Below are 22,274 nucleotides of genomic sequence, written 5' to 3'. Positions count from 1 at the left end.
AATAGTTACTATAAAACAATCTCATGGTCAGACAGAAAATAATAAAAAATATTTATACAAACTAACTGGGAGCTTGTATCATCACTAGTAACTCTGACACAAATGGTATTGCAGAAGATATGGGTAACAAATAATTGCTCAGATTTTTTCAGGTCATATAGTTCCCAGTTTATACAACTTCCTTAATTAAATATTACTGGCTCTCCATTGAAAAGTAGGCATGAATTAGCATTGGGTGATGTCAACGAACAGCATCAACATGAACTTAGCTCTCCAACTTTACTGAGCATGAGAGGGAGTTCCCACAAACATATGCTGCATCATGAGCTTCCGCATGGACTGTGTCCTGGTCTCCATTTTTTTTTCTTTTAAAATTTTTACCCTTGTGTCTTGTTGCTTCTTCAATTTTTGCCAATGCCTCCACCTCCATTCAAACAAAACTTTTCAGTTCTAACAAAAAACTGAAGAAAGAAGAAATCAAAGATGGTTATGGAGGCCAAAAAGCCAGTGCTCAACAGCTTCAAGGCAATGGGTGTCTATCATGGACACAGATGTCATCTGGTATCACTGCCTGGACTATGACACCTTCAACTGTTATTAGTGATCAGTTCTCTCCTAAGATGAAGTAGCATCACATCTAGAAAACAGAGGCCCTAAGGAAAAGGCGGCAGGTAAGAACCCCAAGCCTTGGCACAAAGCTGGGCAGTGGAGACGCTCCTAGTCCATGAGCAAGGCGTAGGTGGGCTCTTGTCTCAGGAAGTCAAGGCAGGAACCCTCTCCATATAAATCCCACAAGCATCAAGAAGGCTCCCCTTTGAAAGTGTTGTTTCCCTGACTCACCTCATGTCAGGGGTTGAGCGTGGTATGAAAGTATGTGGTGCTGACTGAGGCACCAATAATAATGCCCAAGCAATATGAAGGACCCACTTCGGGGCTATCCCCCTCAGAGATGAAGCAGTCTGTGGCATTGGTGCAAGGCTCCACCAAGATGGGAGATAGTCTCCCCAGCACTGGTCACTATATCCTTTATGACATGGAAGATTCCCATGCTCCTCAGCTGCTTTACCAGACCTGGGTCACACCAGAGTTCTGTCCACATCCTCAGCATAGGGCTTGCACTCTAAACAGAGTGGACACGTCAGAAGGACTGGAGAGAATGAAACTGGATTTAAGGAAGCTGGAAAAGTGGTCGAAGATATGGCAGCTGAGATTCAATGCCAAGAAGTGCAGAGTCATGCATATAGGGTGTGGAAAGCTGAAAGAACTGTATTTTATGGGGGGTGAAGGGCTGATGTGCACGGAGCAGGAGAGAGATCTTGATGTGATAGTGTCTCACGATCTGAAGTTGGCGAAACAATATGACAAGGCGATAGCTAAAGCCAGAAGAATGCTGGGCTGCATAGAGAGAGGAATATCTAGTAAGAGAAAGAAGTGATGATCCTCTTGTACAGGGCCTTGGTGAGGCCTCACCTGGAGTACTGTGTCAGTTCTGGAGACTGATTCTCCAAAGGGACAGAGACAGGATGGAGGCAGTCCACAGAAGGGCGACCAAAAAGATGGTTGGTCTTCATAAAATGACTTATGAGGAGAGATTGAAGAACCTAAATATGTATACCCTGGAGGAGAGGAGGAGCAGGGGTGATATGATACAGACTTCCAGATACTTGAAAGGTTTTAATGACCCATAGTCAAACCTTTTCCGTTGGAAAAAAATCAGTGGAACTAGGGGTCACGATTTGAAACTCCAGGGAGGAAGACTCAGAACCAATGTCAGAAAGTATTTCTTCACGGAGAGGGTGGTGGATGCCTGGAATGCCCTTCCAGAGGAAGTGAAGACTAAAACTGTGAAGGATTTCAAAGGGGCATGGGATAAACACTGGGGATCCATATAGGCTAGAGGATGGGAATGAAGAGAAGAGCCATGGGGGTGGCTTGCTGGAATGGTGGCTACTACCTGATGATTACTACCCTTACTCAATAAGCCATCACACAGTTAATGCAACTCCAACATTGCTCTCTGCTTCAACGACAAGGGGAAATGTGGAAAAGAGGATTTGCATTCAGACAACCAACAACGACTGAACTACAAAGTCTGGGTAAACAAATAAGCATGGGGATAGCTTGCTTATTGCAGCGATACTACCCTAAACCAATTAAGCCTGATACTTCACTTTGAATGCATATACAGTGTTGCTCTCTGCTTCAACAGCAAGGGGAAATGTCTGAATATAAATCTTCTTTTCCACAACATCCAACAAGGCATTGATCTGTGCAGTCTGGGTAAACAAGCATCAGGGTAACTTGCTTGATGCGGCAGTTTCTACCCTGAACCATTAAGCCTTATACTCACCTTTGATGCAACTCCAACATTACTCTCTGCATCAATGGCACGGGGTGGCAGGAAATTTGAATCAAACAGTTACCAACAAGGGCCCTGAACTTGATGGCCGGTGAAACAGATAAGTATGGGAAAATAAGTGTGGGAGCTTGCTGGGCCGATTGGTCTTTTTCTGCCATCATTTCTATGTTTCTATGTTTCCTTGCCCTCCTAACAATGACTACTACTTAGCTTCTCCCTCCTCTCAACTTTTTGCCAGGTCTAGACATGGGAGCAGCAGCTGTGCAGCAACAGAAAAAATCATCTCTGTCTGTATCTCTGTCTGTGTGTGTTTCATGCAGCAACCTCGCCCCTGGCTCAAGTTTTCTTGGTTATAGGAAACCCATACAGGAAACAGCAGGACCACTCATGATGATTTTCATTGCTGCATGGATCACAAAAGACCTTCTCGGCTCCCCAGGCATTCTTGCATCACAGGAGAGGGTGTAGAGAGAAATAGGAGAGATAATGAGCTGCAGAATGAATGTTTGTAGGTGAGTAAGAGAAGCTTGAACTGCATGTGGAAGTGAATAGGAAGCCAATATGTTGTGATTTTTCTTCTCTAGAATATATAGATTTATGTCCTTGACTTCCAATGTGTAGAAGTTTTGTACAAGTTTCATTTTCAAGTGATCTGCTTCCTTCTTTTGTATTCTTCTGTGGTTTATTTATTTTTATTTTCCTTGCACATAATTTGTAGATGTTAAATTGGTATAACAATTTATGAGCCAACACTGGACTGTAGCCATGGATGCATCTGGGTTACAAGATTTTTTTAAAACACATTACTACTTGCAATACTGTGATGGTGGTCTACCTTATACAATGCCCATGTCATCTTCTTTATATCGGCAAGACCAAAAGGGCTTTAAAAACTAGGATGATAGAACATCGATCAAATATCAAAAATAAAAGAGAAGATGAACCTCTTGTAACACATTGTATGGAATTAAATAACACTTTTTCAGATTTGCTTTTCTGTGGAATTGATCATATTCCACCGCATTGGCGTGGTGGAGATCGAGAACGCTTACTTTTGCAATCAGAACAACGATGGATTTTTCGATTGAATACTGTTGCTCCTATGGGACTGAATGCTGAGTTGGATCTATACTCCTTTCTTGGATGACAATGGGAACTTCATTATTTTTACTACCTACCCTGATGGATGTCGTCAGATGATACGTCATGAATATCTGGCGTAATTAATGACATCATGAAATCTCGTACGTTTAAAAAGACGTGTGGTTTGGCTTCTCCTTTCCTCCCTCCATTTTCCCGGTTTGAGACGTGATGTCCGGATGAATTGGTAGCTGGCTTAACTTAAAGATAAGTACAAGTTTTTCTAACCTTGAGGATAAAGAATGTAATTGTTGCTTTATTACTATTATAGGATGCAGACTCTTGTCTATATGTTGTTCATACGCCCCTGAGGAAGCTTTCGGGTGAAACACGGGCCGTGTAGGGCCGTATTGAAGTTAAGCATTTATGTTTTAAGAGTCTATGACTGACGGAGGACATTTTAAGAAAAAAGAAAAAAGAAAAAATTTTTGAAAGTAAATAAATTTAAAAGAAGGCGAATGATTGAAAAGACCGGTTGGTGTCTCTGTAAGAATACACACAACGTCAGGCTTGCTAACACCTTCTTTAGCCATTATCTCTAAATATAATTTTGTTCCACTTTTGTTGCTGGTAATTGAAATCTCCCATTATTATTGCAGTGCCAAATTGGTTTGCTTCCCTGATTTCTCTTAGCATTTCATCATCTGTCTGACCATTTTGTCCAGATGGACGGTAGTATACTCCTATCACTATACTCTTACCCAACACACATGGGATTTCTACCCATATAGATTCTACTGAGCATTTACTGTCTTGTATGATTTTTATCCTGTTGGATTCTATACCCTCCCGGACATAAAGTGCCACACCCCCACCAAGTTGATCCTCCCTATCATTGCGATATAATTTGTACCCTGATATAGCCTTGTCCCATTGGTTATCCTCCTTCCATCAAGTCTCTGTGATGCCAATTATGTCAATCTCATCATTTGCTGATATACACTCTAACTCTCCCATCTTACTTCTTAGACTTCTGGCATTGGCATACAGACATTTCAAAGTGTGGTTTTTGCTTGTTTTAACAACCTGCTTTGCAGTTGTTTGGGATAACTCGGAAATCATTAGCTTTGGTGATTTTTTACATATAGGCATATGAACTATGTTTGCTTTTAAAGGGGGGTAAATACCTAATTTGAAACATTAAGGTATAAGCACAGATGTACCCCGTTGGTATCAAGTGAAGGGAAAGCTGGAGATCAAATGAAGTCAATGGTCTTACAACAAATTAAACTGAGCAGCCTCTATGGGTCTTACTGTTCTGTTCTTGGAATATAGTGACTGTCCACATGTACTGCATTGTATGGCATGCAGGATTTCTGAACAATTGCATTTAAGTAAAGTATTTGGTAGGCAAAAGCATAGCAAATCATGGGCAATCAATCACTGGTACAGAGGTCTGTAAAAGTCTTAACATCTGAGTATATTTTTCACATTCTGATGTCTATAAATTACATATAAAATACTAAATTAAGAGTTTCACAGATCTATATATCATTCTATTCTTTCATCATTAAATAAACTTTAGAAATATTTCAAAAGAAATTAAGAATAACACAAAAAGTCTTAATTGCATAAGTCTTCACACCCTATGTCACAGCAAGCCTAAATATGCTCCAGTTCAAAAAAGCCAATTTAACAAGGCCCATAATAAGTTACATAGAGTCCGCCTGTGCCAAACACAGCAGATGAGCTCATTCAAATATTCCTGGATTAAGAATTAAGCTGTACCTGTTATATATCGTAAACTTGATACAAAGGTAAGAACATAACAGAGCTGCTGAAAGAACTCCGGGATAAAGTTATTAAAAGATAGAGATTGGGGGATGGCTATAAGAAAACTTCAATGTGCCTGAATATCTCTTCCGTCACTATCAGATCCATCACTGTAAAGCAGCAATGGGCACCATCAAGATACTGCCATGACCAGGCCCTCCGGCTAAAGTCAGTAACCCTAGGTTATAGAAATTGCTGTGGAAGGTCATGTGGCTTAAAATTACTTTAAAATCACTAGAGATATCTCTGGCTGACACTAGGGAAAATGTTGACTGTTCAACAATTTTAAGATAACTCCATAAACATGGCCTATATGGGAAGGGTGGCAAGGAAGCAAGGCACTGCTGGAGGGGGGGACAAAATATAGCCGTATTGTGTCAGGGGAGCCCTCCGGCTACCTCTGTCATGGGATGAATTGTGAACCTTTTGGACCACTGCTGGATTGATGCTGCGAGCAGATCTGGCTCCAATAGGTGGCAGCTGATAAAAGATGTTGGTGCACAGAACCAAGAAAGTGGTGAAACCAGACAGGCAAGGTTTGGGGCAGATGGAGTCTGTTCACAGAGAGAAGTACCAACCCAAGGTAAGGGCGGGCAGCAAGAACAGAGAGGTCAGAACAGTCTGGATCAAAGCAAAAACAGCAACAGGAGGCAGCAAATACTCCAGGTTCAAAGTAACTGGATCTGTTGCTTAGGCAAGTGTGAAATGAACTGGCCTTCCTTAAATACTAAAACAATGCAGGACTTAGTCTTCAAGCCCTAAAAAGTTCAATATTTCTTGGGCGTGTCCCTAGTCAGCTGCAGGATGCAGGGCAGAGTCAGGACACAAGCAGCCATGCTAGAAGGCCGCAAAGCAGCCCAAGAAACCAAACCGGGCCCATAGTACATGCCACTGGATTTGGTGACACAATACACATATAAAGTACCACATAGTATTTACAAAACACTTAGGGGATAGTGTATGCATGTTGGAGAATTTTTTTTTGTTGTCCGATGAGGCCAAAGTGGAATGTTTGGTCTCAATGCTAAGCGATGTGTGTGGCATAACACACAGCACATCACCCTAACATCATCCCTACAATAAAGAATAATGGAGATAGCATAATGCTGATGAGATGCTTTGCAGCAGCAGGGACAAAGAGGCTTGCAAAGAATGAGAGAAAGACAGGTGGTACAGAGCACAGGAAGAAAACCTATTCTAGTCTGTCATATACCCGGGACTAGGGAGAAGATTCAGCAAAACAATGATCCTAAGCACAAAACAAAAGCAAAGCAGTGGCTCAGTAAGAAGAAAGTGAATATTGAAGTGGCCTAGACAAAAGCTCAGACCTGATGACAAGTCTTGAAGACAGCAGTCCACTGACAATCCCCAACCAACTTGAAAAAGCTTGAGCTATTTTGCAAGGAATGGGCAAAAACTGTACCATCCTACTGTGCAAAATTGGTAGACACCTATCCTAAATAATTCATGGCTGTTCTTGCTACAAAAGGGGCTTCTAGCAAGTACTGAGCAAAGGTGTGTGAAGACTAAAACCCACCCAAAATCTTGGTTAAAAAATTCTTACTTTTGGAATATTTCTATAATAGTTTTATCACGATGAAAGCAGAATTGCTTACTTGTAACAGGTGTTCTGAGGAAAGAAGGATGTCAGTCCTCACATGTGGATGAAATCATCAGATGCAGCCCAACATGGATGTCCAGCCTGCTATACATCCAAGTGGGGCTTCTTCAGTCTATGATTAGCTCAGAAACCTGAAGACAGAGGCAGGCAGGTTTTACGAGGGTTGATATCCTGCTGATCTTGACCACCACCTGTTACAGTTAAGCAACTATTTTTTCAGAGGACAAGGAGAATGACAGTCCTCACATCTGAAGAATCCCTAGCTACAGACTACCTTGAACAAAAAGAAAGAAAAAAAAACCATGACTGAGAAAAAAAATGTTTGATAGCAACAGGCTATTTTAATAATTTTTCTGATTTTATTTTTTAATGCGACAGTCGGGATAAAAAAAACAACAGACCCTAGTGGGGATGGAGTGTAGTTTTACACCTCAAAAAGACTCCACAGGACAAACTGGCCAAACTTCTTACATCAGGAGTCCCTGACAAATAATATGATGAGAATGTGTGGAGAGAACTCCATGACATAGCCTTACAGATCTCCTCCATGGAGGCTCATCTTAAGTGGGCTTAAGATTCTACCATGGCTCTGAAGCTATGAGCTTTGATATGTCCAACCAGATTTAGGATTGCCTTGGCATAACAGAAGATGATGCAATCTTCTAGCCAATTAGTAAGAGAGCACTTGGCAATGGCAATATTAGGTTTATTGGGTCAAAGAAAACAAAAAGCTGGGTGGACTTTCTAAGGGCTTCAGTTCACTCTACTTGGAAGGACAAGGCTTTCTTCAAACTGTATGTTGCTTGTTCATTTTTGTGGGTATGTGGCCTGGAAAAAATGCTGGAAGGACGCTTGACTGGTTAGCAGGACTTCCACCTTAACCAGAGTCAATAAGTGAATGCAAAAATTACCATGTAGAATAAACGTCACTCACATTATACAAAAGGCTCTACAATTTACAAGTCCATCCTGCAAATACTCAGTAATATAATTATAAGTCCTGTATGGCTTCAATTTTTTCAAAATTTTACTGCATTTAAAATATGTTTTTTAAAAAAGTGTGTTACTTCCCTTCAAATGAATCAAGTATTCAGCCTGACACATCACATTTCAAAGCACTAGGTTCCTTCATATTATTGGGATTCTTTACCAGTTTTTAAACCAATAGTATATGACTTATGCCACACATTTAAAACATGAAAGCAAAAGTACTAATATTAAAGGAAGAGAGCTCAATCAAGGTCAGTGTTCAAACCCACTAGATTAAGCATTTTTTATTTATGAATTTTACAAAATTAACACAAGAATTCTTGTACCAGAAAAAATTGAGAGATGTGCCATATAATAGACATAATTAACATCATATTGACATCATATTAACATGTGAAAAATACAGGTAATCATTTCCGCACATTTCTCAAACTATTTGTAGGAAAAAGGGGAGAAACAAGAAAGAAAAGGAGCGATGACCATTGAAAAAGGAAAAGGAGAAACGTACCAGACATTATTTTCAATTACCATACTATCTTAATGAGCTTCTTGGGCATGCGAATCCAATCGTAGTTGAGAAGGTTCAAAATAAAGATAATTAACATTAAGATGTTTCACTACACATTTACATAGATATCTCATGGTAAAGTATGCACCTAAAGACATAACCTCAGATCGCATGGAAAGAAATTTCTTCCTACATTCCTGGGTTACTCTAGTTAAAACAGGAAATATCCAAATCTACTGACCATAAAATGGCAATGATCTGTTACAAAAGAAAAATCTAAGAACAGCATTTCTATCATTCAGAAAAGCAAATGAGACCAATAAAGTTCCCCTTTTAGATATAAGAACATCTTGTGAAGACTCAAGAAAGTCCGTTAGATTTAAGGAAAGATTTTGTTCTTAGTCTTCACAAATGCCAGCAAACTGCTGTGGCAAATGGTACGCTTTAGTGATAACAGGCATTGCCTCCTTGGAAATCTTGAGAACTTGTGAAATATAATTCTTGAAAAGTTCCATAGGTGGAATCAATTTAATAACTGGAAAATTGAGAACTCAAGTTCAAACTTCTCATAGTATTTTCAATGTTCTCAAGTTTTTTTAGATTGAATTTTTTATTTGCTTTTATATACCGACATTCAATGGGATATATCACATCGGTTTACATGTTAACTTGGAGAATAGTAAGACTAATGTCTTATTTTTACATGGTAATGGAGGCAAATCAGCAGTTAATATAATTACATTTTAACAGAAGAGAACATTGTAAAGCATTAACTCAACAATTCAACAAGACAATAACTATAGTTACATTAGGAGGTAGGCATCTCAAAAATTATTACATTGGAAAAATAAATACATAGGAGACCTAGTAGGGCTTATTGTGGTACGCGGGCATGAAAAAGGCTAAGAAGGATTGTGACATTTTCATTTTATCATGAGATTGGGATGGGGAGGGAGGGGTTAGGCCTGTGGGCTGAGTGAACTAGATTAAGCAATTTTAGACAGAAAATCCATTCCTGCTTTCTCCAATGTAGAAGCTGTTCCCAGTCTCCACCCTTCCAGTCCACTCACACTTGATCGATCGGATATATATTGAAAAGAATGCTGATGCTATAAGAAATGACTAACCAATAGTGTTTCTAGCTTTTCAGTCCCAATTCAACTTTTGTGTTTCTCTTAACCTAGTTTTCATCATTAGTTTCATTTTTACAACAGTTTCATTGGATGAGCATTCTACTAAATGTTGCTTTACAATTGGCAAACTATTTTTAATGATTTTTTGACCTGTATGTATTTTTTTTTTCAGAACAGGTTCCATATGCAAACTGAAGTGGAAAAAAAGAAGCAAACAATAACTGGATAAGTATTAAATTGTGCTGGATGTTTGCTAATAAATTTTAAGTTATATTTTGTATTAAAAAAAATTACATCTCCTTTAATTGCAAATGACAAACATTACAATTTCCACAGCATAAACAGTTTCCCCTTGTTGTTGCATGTTTCTGGGTTGCTAAAGTCTATGGCTTCACTAAAGAGGACTTTACCACGAATTCCTTAATATTTTGTCCCCCTTGAGGAAATAAATAGAAAGAACAAGAGTGGATTTTTCAATAACATGAGGGAATCTAAAGTGCACAACCCATCCGATTGGCTGTTATGGACATTTAAACCTTTCTATAGTCATGTTTGCAGTTACTTTCAAAGTGAGACGGTATCTGTTTTGAAAAGTGGCTATTTGGACAAGAAATATAGCCCCCAAAACAGAGCCTAGTGCCTTGAAATGTGACATGGCAGGCTGAACATTTGGTTCAACTGAAGAAAAATAATCTGAAACTGAAGCCATAAGGGAACAATGATTATATTACTGAGAATTTGCAGGGTGAAATCAGAATATCCTGTGCTTCACATATGATGGTCCCTTAGTTGAACAGTAGAGCTTTTGTATAATGTGAAATATTGTGACTGCTCTTTATTCTATAAGGTACCGGACAGAAAGTCATTCAGTTTAGATCATTCCTTACTAAAAGATCCTTTCAAAGTTAGGACTGGGCAACACAATTCAAGTTGGAACACTTGAGATCTGCATTATCGGCTAGTTTAACATCTACCTGCAGCCTTTAGGGTCTGTGATTTCCATCTGATATAAAATATATTTATGCAGATTTGCAATTTACTGTACCTGTTAATCCTGATTTGCCATCTACTCTTCTTCATCTAGCATTAAAGCTGTTAATTCATGGGATGTCAGAAAATATGATAATGCTTAATATACAAAAGACAGATATGCTGGCTCAAACATACCATCCCAGTTCCTACATCACAGCAGCTCCAGTTGGAAGCTTTGATCCCCTTTTCTGAAAAGATGTGTAACCTTGAGATTATTGTTGAGACTATTCATTTCATATAGTCACTGATTAATTCTGTGCTTAAAACTACTTTTTACAAACTAAAGTTGATTTGCTGTATTAGGCATTTAGTTGATAAAGGGGATTTTAGGATTATTGTGCAATCACTTGTTCTTGGCTCATTAGACTATTCTGATGCTTTATATGTTGATTTTCCAAAAAATAAATTAAATGTACTACAGGCCGTACAGAAGTTTGTGACAAATTTAACAGATTGTCCCTTAAGAGATATTTAACCCAAACTGCAGGAGCTCCACTGGCTGCCTGTTGCCTTTAGACTTAAATTTGTTTCCTTTTGTTTAAAGCATTACATGAAGATGCACCCAGCTATTTAATTAAATAGATTTCCAAATATGTCCCTCAGCGTGGTTTACTTTCACAGCAGAAACATGATTTGTCTGCTCCAACCGTAAAACTAGTTCACCTTCAGGAGTCGAGAAAAAGAATGTTTTCTGTTATCAGTCCAATTTTGTGGAATTTACTCCCAGATTACGTGCAGAAAATTTCTAATTAGAAAGATTTTAGGAAGCAAGATAAAAAGCATATGCAAAATAAGCTTTAACTAACTAAAATGAGCCTCGACTTTTTTTAAATCTGGCATTTTTAGCCTTTTAATCCAGATTGTGTTTTTGTCATTTGATGCATCGTTTTATATTTATTCTTTATTATTTGTTATGAAGGGTGAGCTTGTTACCCACTGAGAACAAGATGTATTAGATGTTGTGGGCTACAACCATTTTTAAATAAATACTTTAGGCAAAAACTTAGGGTCTTTGTGCAAAACCACCCTATTCAGAAAATTCTTAGTGCAGGGCTTCCCAAACCTCTTTTGGGGACTCCACAACTAGTCAGGTTTTCAGAATATCCATCATCACAATCCTAACTCCTAGACATCATCCCCACTAGTAGAGATCCTCACTGAGTCGTGCTTTCTCCCGTCTAACCACTTACTTGATGGCCAGCCTTATTTAGCCATGCCTCTTCATAGAGTCGCCTTGGCTCCTTGCATTAACCTACCTTGTCTTGCTACGGCATGCCCCTGTGGACTTCTTGTCTTATCCTGCAGCCTCCTTGGCCTTCTGGCCCTGCCTTGTGGCCTTCAAGCCTTCTAGTCTTGCCTTGCTCCACTTTGTGGCATGCTTAGGCTACTGCTTGTCGTATATGTATCTTGTTTTACATTAGTTCCCTGCTTTCCTGTGTTTGTATTTTATTTGCCCTATTCTAATGTTCCTTATAGTCCTAGTCTTGTTCTGTCCAATCCTAGTATTTCCCTGTCCTTGTCTTGTACTGTCAAGTTCTCCCTGTGGTCCTAGGCTCCTTGTGAGCCTTCAGTTCCAACCCATGTCTCCCACTACCTTGCCTCCAGTTCCACCCCTTATCTACAACCCCTGCCAGACTCCAATTCCAATCCCTGCCTTGTCTGCAGTTCCAGCCCTGCCTTCCATTCTAGCCTTGTTTCCAGTTCCTGTCCTACCCATTAGCCATTATGTACCATACCAAGAGTCCTGTCTACCCTCAGAACTTGCAGGCTGAACCAAGGGGGGAGGGGGCTGGCCAGGCGGAAGACCTTATCCTGCTCTTTCCCGAAGTACTGTACCAATCCTGTCGGGGAATACCAGAATCCTAACCATGATATCCACAGTGAATATGCAAGTGATAATTTGCATATCATGGGGACTCTGTATAGGCAACTTTATTTCATGCATATTCATTGTGGATATCCTTAAAAATAGACTGGCTATGAGATCTGAAGGGCAGATTTGGGAAGCAATGACTTAGTATAAGATGGATAAGTCACTGGAGCCTGGAGCTCACTGACTCTGCACATTAAAGTGACTGCCACCAAGAATATGACCTTCCAGGTCATCTCCTTCAGCTCACAGAAGTCTAGAGGCTTGAAGGAAGCATTCTTCAGCTGAGTCAGTACCAGACTGAGGTTCCATGACAGTGTGAGGCTTAATGGAAGACTTCAGATGAAACAAGCCCCACATGAAATCGCCAACTAAAGGCTGTACAGAGATAGGCTCACCTTCTACATGGTGATCAACATCAACTGCACTGAGGTAAACTCTAAATTGGTTTTCAGACCTGACTAAGAAAAATGCAGAAGATAATCAAACAGTTTTTGCATGAAGCAGGAGAAAGAATATAAGGCCTTTCCCTTGCATCAAAAGTTAAAACTTCCTCCATTTCAAACCATAGGTGGAAATCTTCTTGAAAGCCAGAGGAATGAGACAAACCTTTCGCTCTCCTTGAGTGGGAGGACCCAGGCAATAGTCTGTCACCTTGGCCCTGTCTGGTGTTCACTGTCGAAGGGAAATCAATAACCTTTTGATGTCTATGCACTGCCAGTGGTCTGTGCAGCTCCTGGATCCTTCAATATCAATGCCTCCAATGCAGATACTGATGGGCCAGACTTGCAATACCCAAAGTCATTATCCAGAAGGTCAATCTGGGTGGTTGGGCCTGCACGAAAAGGTGTATCTATCATGGTGATCTGTGATAGACACTATCCATTCGCACAGGAGGCACTTTTTGAAGCTGCTGGCTATGATCAAAAAATTAATGAAGCAAAACCAAACAACTCTATGGCAAGAACATGGACAGATAGTGTACTATATAGGTTTTTTAAGTATTATTTTGTTAGCTATCTAAAGGTGACTAAAGGGATACAGAAAACGAGTGGGCTTCTCAGATAACAAATCCTGTGATTCTAGGAAACAAAATCCCTGGCAAGCAGAAGAGAGTTTGGCTCTATAGAAAAAAATGAGCCAGAAGTGGCACAGTGTAAACCCATGGATATATATATATATATTAATTCAGAAAAAGGCTTAAGACTTGGTTATTCAAACAAGCCTTCCCCAAGTCTAACTGATGCTCCAAAACAACTATTAAGAGACCTTTCAGCACAATGTAAATAACTACTACTTTAAAAGTTACTCTCTCTTGTCTCCTTCCTCCCCCAATTCTTGCAACCCTGTTTTGCAGGTGGACCTATGTGGTATCAAAAGCTCATTCACATCATCATACTATTACTAATTCTTTCTAGACATACACAATGCTGTACAGATACACATGGAAGATTCCCTGCTCCTTGGAGTTTACAATCTAGTCAAGACAAACATGACAAGAGTCTATAGGAAATGCATCTATTATAGAAAAATGGTTAAGATTTAAAAGCAGCCTCATGAACATGAGTTTTTGACAGAATTTAAATAAAGTCAGAGAGGAAGCATAACTTATCAAGTCAAAGTCTATTTCAGAAATACAGCACAGAAAGGTGGAAAGTGCCAAGTCAAGTTGATAATAAAGGAGATCACCTTTTGATAATTTCTATTTTGGTCCAATAAAAAGTAAAAAAAAAAAAAAATTCTACCAAAAACATTAAGTTAGAACAAACAAAACCATTGAAATCTCTATAAATGGATGCCTTTTTATTACTCTTACTTAGAATAGCCATGTCTATTATGATTATTACAGCAGTGCTTTACAAGCAGGGACGAGGAGAAGGGGAGACAGGGGTTATGGACATACATCACAGGGAGGGAGGAACAGATTAGCCAGCATTTTAGGAAACAACCCACCTGTCCTACCAAAGAAGAAATGAAAACAAGTGGGGCTCTCTCTTCCTCTCTTCTGCCTATTCTATGAATAAGATGAGTGAGATGAGCAGAGCAGTCTGCCTCCTCCTTCTCCTCATACCCCACCCTCTCTGATTTTCCTCAGACCTCATCCCATCATAAGAGAAAAGGGAACCATCTGTCCTACTAGAAAAAAATGGAACCAGATGTAAATTATGAACTATAGAAGAGAAATACAAATCGAATACTGTAAATGTAATGTGATGTGCAACAAATGGGTCATAAATCTTAAGAGATATACAATAGTTCTTAGCTGGTTTAGTGTTGGAAAATATTACTAGCATCATTCATTGTGGAACGCCCCATCATAAAGATGAGATAGGATGTAGATGAATGGACCCTGCTGTGTTGTTTAAGAAAAGCTAGTCAGACAACAGTAACAAAGGAAAGGAATGAATTATAAAGTTAATTTTAAGAAATTACTTCCAGTGCAGACTATGCAATTATCACCCTAAATTCAAATCTAAGTCATATGAAGGCTTTGAATATTGCAGGCATTTTTCAGTCTCTTGCCAGCCATGCAAACTACTTGATAGATAAGAAATCCAAATCATAGATTTCTTCATGTCCAATCAGAGAATGCATATCTTAAATTATTAAACAGGATTCAGGGGAACCACTGTATATTTCATTTGTGTAGCCATATGCATCCTACATTATTCAAAATAGATTTCCATTACATTGATCTTTAGACAATAAATGACCTTGAACAGAGTGTGTGTTTCACTCTAAGGGTCTGATTCATCAAGGTCTTTTTCCAATGGAGAGAAGAAAAGCCTTAGACTCAGGTAGGTAGCTTTCAAGATCCACTGCCAAATGAAACCAAGGACAAAGTCTATGAAAGTTCCATATTTTAAGACAAAAGAGTTGTACACTAACATATTAAAGTATCCCTCTAATGATGAACATCATTGTAAAAAAATAAAATAAAAAAAAAACAAGGCCTCTAGGCTGCCAAAAGGGCCTCTAGGTAATTTTTAACTCGTACTTGTTCAGTTGACAGTATAACAAATATAGATACAGAAATAAAGTATTAACAGGATGGTTCTTTTCAGAAGCTCGTGACAATTATCTAACATAATACAGACACACTCCTATTGTTGCGTGTGTAGTACTAACATTTGAAAATGTATTTATTTATTTATTTTTAACTAAAACTGGTTAGCTGTAACTAGGAAGTTACAAGGTAATCATACATGGACAACCCCTGGATCTCGCTTTATATGAGAACATATCAGTGGGACAAAAAAGAAAATACAAAGTCACTTGTGGAAGACCAACTGGTGTTTCCCAGACTGGAGGCACAAAGCCTCACTGACTCCAGCCTTTTCAAATGCAAACAAACTTTTATTTATAGAACAGCAAACATCATAGTAGACCATCTTACGTCTAGACAGTGTACATTCCATATCTTCATACAGCCTCTCAGAGAGGTTCAGGAGCTCCTGGAGACACCTCCTGACCCCAGCTGGGCTCACAAACTTATCCTGCCCCAGTTGGTCTCACCCTCAGCACTCTCCCTGCCCAGCAGGGTCCCACCTATAGAGCCTGGTCCTGCATAGGTTTAAAGGGGAAAATAGGGGCAACTCTGTCACATACCTCTTCTTCAAAAGTTAAAGCTACACCCATTGCAAAATTCTAATCTGCTGCAGCTATGGACTTGTTAATGGATACCTAGATTGGTTTTAACCCCCCTATCAATAACCAGGTCTCTCACAGATTTCTAAGCTATTCTAAGCATTTTTTATAAAAATATAAATGTATGTAATTTGGAGCATTAATACTAAACAGAAAAACTTAATAGATTGCTAGATTGACATATAGTAACACAAATTCAAAGTATTCTTAATTTCAATAAGCACCTCCTAAAATGTTAAACTAGGAAAGAATGTTTACAAGATACTGGGATCTGTAAGCTGCAGCTTTACCATAAAAAAAGAAAAAAAAATGTTACCAGAAAGCAGTGCAGTTTATTTCACTAGCTATAACTTCTGGGTCTCATCACAATCCTTTGAGCGATTTCTCTGAGCTTGTCATAAAAAAAGAATCATCACCACTTAAAAGCTATTTATCTCAGTTTTCCAGAGATATTAAACCATTTGGGGGACAAATTGCCCCCAAGGTAACATAATAAAACTGTTTGGTGTAGAATGGAAATATTCTAAAATACCAGTTTAAAATAAATGGGACACAGAAGCTTCCGTAGCCCTTCAGATGTGTCAAATGTGAAACACTGAAAATAGCCCAAATAAGTTGTAGCAAAATGGGGGGTAAAAAAAAAAAAAAAAGGAAAGATTACTTTTATTGTTCTTTTAGACAGCTGACTTTCTGAAAAGGTTGAAAGTTGTGGTGGAACCTGTCATTTTGATTAGCACTTTTTTAGATTCATAATATTTTTCAGTATAGTATCAATCAACATGAGCAGAACATCTTAATAAATATGTATACAGATAAGCAGGACCACAAGCTCAGCCAATCAGAAATCTCTCAGTCCCAGCCCATTTATAATATATAAATAAATTCCAAGCACTCAATGCTCAAAACAGTGTTCAATTCCTGGAAATAGCTTCATTCAATAAATTTAACTGTTACATATCTGAGTTTCTGCTTTAAATAAAACCTCAAGTCAAGCAATTAAAAATATATTTAGAAATGTATAGCCAGTATAAAATCAATTACCTTTGCACATGCCATGCATGTCAGTTTATACCCTACATGAATCAAAGCACTCCACATTAGGTTTGGGTAAAGTATGTATATATTTAAACAATTTATATTCTGCTGATCCATAGTCTCAGTAGATTACAAGTAACATACACAAAAATATTTAATGACAGCAACATTACATCATGAAACAGCAACTGATTACAAAACAAATAGTGAAAACCAATAAAACAGTCAGAGTATCTTAACTTCTGAATCTGCAGGATGCTGCTTGAACCATCTCAGTTCTTTTCATTTCCCTTTTCAAATCATATTTATCTACAAACCTATTTCCCCGTTGTTTTTTTCAATTTCTCAGGAAACACGGATGCCCCCCCCCCAGCACGGATGTGCAGGCGCCACGAATAACCGGACACCTGATGCACCCGTGAGGCCCCCGCTAATAGCTCCCCTCCGGTCGGTGGAGGTAAAGGTCCGACACCCTTGCCCTCCATGTGGTGCTTGGAATGGTACCGGCATCATGTTGCAGCACCGTGGCGCCGCCTATAATGTTGCACCCAGCCGACTGGCCCGGCCTCAGGAGCAGAGTCATCATCAGGACGCTCCCCGATGCCGGGGCACCACGCGACGTGACATTGGGGTGGGGGGGGGCGGCCGGCAGGCAATTTAAATCCCGATTCCCTGTTGTCCGGTCTCTTCCAGCTCAGCCTCAACCGGAGCTGTTTCTTCATCCTTTGCACGGCGATCGTACCGGCTCCATCCCGGCATGCCGAGGGTTGAACTGGTGAGTACTGCTGAATCAGCACTCCCATTCCTTTGTGTGTTAAAAAAAAAAAAAAAAAGGAAGACGACTTCCTTTCCCATTGGGGATTCTAAAGCTTGAAGCATTACCCATTTTCTCTTAGCTAAAAAAAAAAAAAAAAAAAAAAGTTTTCTGGCATGAGCCATTTATTCCGCTCATTCCTCCTTCGGCTCGATCCCCTGCTTGCTCGGGCTCAACCTCAGCTCCCGCCTCTGCTGCCGGAGCTGCAAGTGTGCCTACAGCCCATCCAGCTCTACCCCTCAGAGGGTCCGTCACTTCTGACCCTTAGATAAATGTAAAGTTAGGGTCTTGGGGGTCCGCAGAAGTTACTAGGTAATTCATATTAGGGAGATGAGAGAGCAAATCAGGTGACTCACTCTCTTCCCTTACCTGCAGGCCATGGAGCAAGGTAAGCTGCATGCAGTTACCCGGGGCTCTCCCCATGTGGCAGCCCAGCCAGTTCATCTCCCCTCATTTTTTCTGGTTGCTCCCCTCCCCCCCGCATTTCATCCCCTCTCCTATTCAGGGGTTCACTCCCATTCATCTCCCTCGGACCCCTTCCTCCCAGGGCTGTGTTGAAAGGAGAGGTTAATACTCCCCTTGATAAGATTGGAGGTCCTCATGGCCTTTTCAACACGCATATGATTAAGGTATGGCCACTTACTTCATCGCTCCATGATCTCAGACTACCCATCTGCTTGGGGGGGGGGGGGGGGGTGGAAAGTTGGTAAAAATTGGAGGGATACAGTGTTGCAATGCTGTGGGCAACTGCCAGGGCCGGGAGCTCAAAGCCCAACCAGCAGTTTGTAGGGGCTGTGCCACCAAACTGTTGGAGCACTGGGGAAGGGGGGGGGGGGGTGTGTGTGAGAGGAGAGCAATACTTATAATTGCCCCTCATGGTCCTACAGAGCATGACTCCACATTCCTTTGCCCTCGTTGACCCCTGTGTCTGGGTGGTGGCATTCATGTAGCTCCCTAATATCTCTGAGCAAGCCACCTTGGATGGCTGATCAGGGGCAGGAAGCCATCATGTCACAGTCAAAACACGGACACCAGGATAAGGGTTACCCACCCAGTAAGGGTCAGGTAGAGTAGGATACCCAGCCGGTGGGAGACTCCACCTATTTATTCCCCAGCTGATCCCTGCCCCAGCATAGGAGAGGCACTGTAAACACATCAAGGAAGAGGCAGGAAGTGCACCTCTTATACCATCACAGAAGGAAGCACCTGACGAACAAATGCAGTGCGGCATTGACAGAAGCATGAGGGCTTGTGTTCCCGGCTCACGGTTCTTTTATAGATGTACAGTATCTGCTAGCGGTGCCGAGACTGCTGTTTAAAAGCATCCAGCATTACAGGGTACAGTTTGGCATTCTCCTGCATGTAGGGCGGGAGCAGAATGATATCTGACCCACACAGCCCCAGTACTGTTTGGTCGTTATTAGGCAGCCTTCTAGTTCCAGCTTGTAAATGTGCATTGGGGAAAGGAAACAACATAGCAGCTGTGCTGATTTTTGGCCCTACCCTCATGGAGCGCTTGCATTCACAACTGCAACAAAGCAAATCCATTTCTCTTTGCTAACTGCTGGTCCTTGATTAACTTCATGCTGTACACCATACAGCAGGGAATGCCCAGGAACATGGTTCATTACTTTAAAGGGGAAGTGACATTCTGCTCCCAGAAAGTTGTTATTGGCGGTGGAAAATTAGTGTTTCTAAGAATCTGAATCAGTTTCCTCCTAAATCGGTGCCGCAGTAGCTGTGCAAAGCAGAGGAAAACTTATACGAGAACATTTCTGTTCATTCACTTTAAGATTCCTTGTCTATAAGCGGGAAATGTTTCAGAACTTTCTTTGCGGTGAGGGGGAGCAGAGACAGCCACAAATGTTCACCAATACGTAGTTCAGTATTTGCAGGCAAGGAACAAATTATTCACTTAAGGAAAGCATATTTTCCCCTACTGTTCTTATCTGCATCTAAGAATAACAGTTTGGTTCTTCTGGAACAGTGGCCTGCGCAAGACAGAAGTCTTTAGAATAGATTTAACACTGCCGGCAACAAATTGCAAGGTGAAAGCGCTCATACAGACATGCCTGTAAGTTTGTTCATGTTTCGGATTTCTTTTGATTGGCCGCGTGGAGCAGCACTTCGCCATTTAAAGGATTAATGCTCGGTGGAGCCAAGGGGTCCCCCTGCCTCAGTGTGATGTACAAAGGCCTCTGCCGCATGACCCACGTTCATGGCTTTGATGAGTCTTGCCCTGTTAGCAATAGGCGAGTTTGAGACTATGCTCTTCCGGCTTGCATTCTCACTGGCCCTCTTTGGAGCCTGGCACGTTTACAGCGCCATTGTGTAAGGCATCACAGCTACGTGGCTTAATGGGGGATTGCCTTATACCTAGCATGAACAGCCTAGCTCAAGACCAAAGAGGCTAACCTTATGCCCAAAAGGAGACTATCTGTTTTATTTCATCGCAATAAATCCCCTTTAGCCGTTACCAGTTTTCGAGAAACCCTAACAGAAAAAGGGCTTCAGAGCAAATATTGCTGCGCTCACTCATCCCACGTTAAGCTCTTCCAGTGCTGCCACCGCCGATATCCCACCAGCTGTTATACAGCAGCTGTCAATGGAGGTCAGGAGCTTACACTTGATTCATTGACCTCGATGGGTACCTTTGTCACGTGCATGCTAAGATTTAAGTTCTCCTCAACCCACTGCTGTCGTCCGATGTCGTTTGGCGTGGATAGTCGGCTAATTATCTATCATGCACGAGAAATGTATGTGGACTGGACTATCAAATGCCTCATTCAAGAAGGCACATGATGTCACCTGGCCCTTGATGCAGTAGGGAAGAGTGAGTCCAACAGCAGGCCAATTAGTAAAGACCTGGCCCAGTTGTACTTATATTATTCAAGTATATGCCAACGCATCAGGAGCCAGCAGTTTGGTGTTATGTCGAGGAAGCTTGGTGCATATCGTGCTGCCCAGTCCACTGGACACAGGTTGCTCAACCAGGAACTTCACAGCTGTCTCCCCATGGTAATCTCCCCATCATAGTCGGCACGTGCATCTAAGGTGATGTGCTTGATCATTGACGGGGATATTTTGGCAAGGCAATGCTCGGTTGTCCAGTCAGCAAACAAGCAGGCTTCCAGGAGTCCTGGCATTGGAATTGCGGTGGGACTTCATGTTCTACGTGCGCATGTACATAATGACCCGAGTGAGGCATGTTCTCGGATGTGTGGTGAGAACGCGGATTTTCTCACGGCACAAGCTGAGATGAGCATTGGAGAGTTACCCGGGCAGCTGTGGTCCTTCGAAATCTGAGGGCACACGAGATGTGGCATTCTTTTTGTTCTTCACTGCGATACCATGTTCCAAAGGGTCTCTATTAGCTGCATAGTTTACATTAAACGGTAGGGACCATCTAAGGACTTGGTACGTTCGCACCTTGCCGCTCGCTCGAAGCTGGAAATGGGCCATGCAGAGCTCTCATTACCACCTTGGCACGTCTTCAGGGCTTTGGAGCGTTCTGCCCATGGCAGCAGCAGGCACGTGCATCAGTGAGCTGCAGAGCCTTGACAGAATGTGTTATAACAGCGGAACACATTAGAGCTGTGCAGCTTGAGGTGGGAGAATGTCAACATCTGGAACAGTCCAGGACAGATCGAGGTGTATGCGGTATGATCATTTCTCATCAATCTGACAAAGTCGGGGGGGGGGGGGGGGCAAACTACCCAGTACCCCCTCTGGTGAAGGTGGTCATAAGGGGAACTCGCCAGGTGCAGGACCCTATTCAGAAGCTCTGGATTATTCTGCCACATCAGGCCTTAACAGCTCAGTGGCTGGACATGTCTGAGGGGCTGGTTGGTCCCACCACATAATAGACTGCCCAGGTCCCCTCTGGTGAAGACTGTCATAAGGGGTATTTGCAGGGAGCGAAACCCTGTTGGAGAGCATGCGGCCTTGTGGTCACCCCTCAGCACTTGAACCTTGGGCGCTAAGGTCAAGCCCAGAGATTAGGCCTGATGGACAAATAGCTGGACACATTTGTGAGGGGCCCTGGAGGGTCTTGCTTTGTGGTGGACTGCCCAGGATCCCTCAGGTGAAGGCAGTAATAGCAGGACCACCCCTCGACACTTGTGTTGTCAGAGAAGAATGGATAATCGGGAACAGTGAGCTCGACACCACCTGATCTTATCATACACTGCAATGGCAACAATTTAGGTAATGGCATCAGCATCAATCACGGAAGACTAGAGTTGCCTTGCCTCATCGTGGCCATCCACAAGAATCCGCTGGCCAGAAACCATACTTCAAAAGTACATTAAGTGAATTGGGGGTGGGGAAAGCACACTGCCAAGTGCAACTG

The 22,274-nt window shown here is 41.4% G+C and overlaps 1 protein-coding gene and 1 pseudogene across 8 annotated transcripts in view; one reads left to right on the top strand and one right to left on the bottom strand.

The window, feature by feature from the left end:
• The window catches only part of CCSER2 (coiled-coil serine rich protein 2), a 547,725-nt gene that overhangs the window by 325,584 nt on the left and 199,867 nt on the right, over positions 1–22,274 (bottom strand). The gene's annotated exons all lie outside the window — the stretch shown is intronic.
• LOC115096309 lies at positions 18,475–18,590 on the top strand (annotated as a pseudogene).

Source organism: Rhinatrema bivittatum, chromosome 7 (assembly GCF_901001135.1).
Source record: "Rhinatrema bivittatum chromosome 7, aRhiBiv1.1, whole genome shotgun sequence".
Lineage (NCBI taxonomy): Eukaryota > Metazoa > Chordata > Amphibia > Gymnophiona > Rhinatrematidae > Rhinatrema > Rhinatrema bivittatum.
The sequence above is the reverse complement of the archived record's forward strand: the minus strand, read 5'-3'. Positions and strand labels throughout refer to the sequence as shown.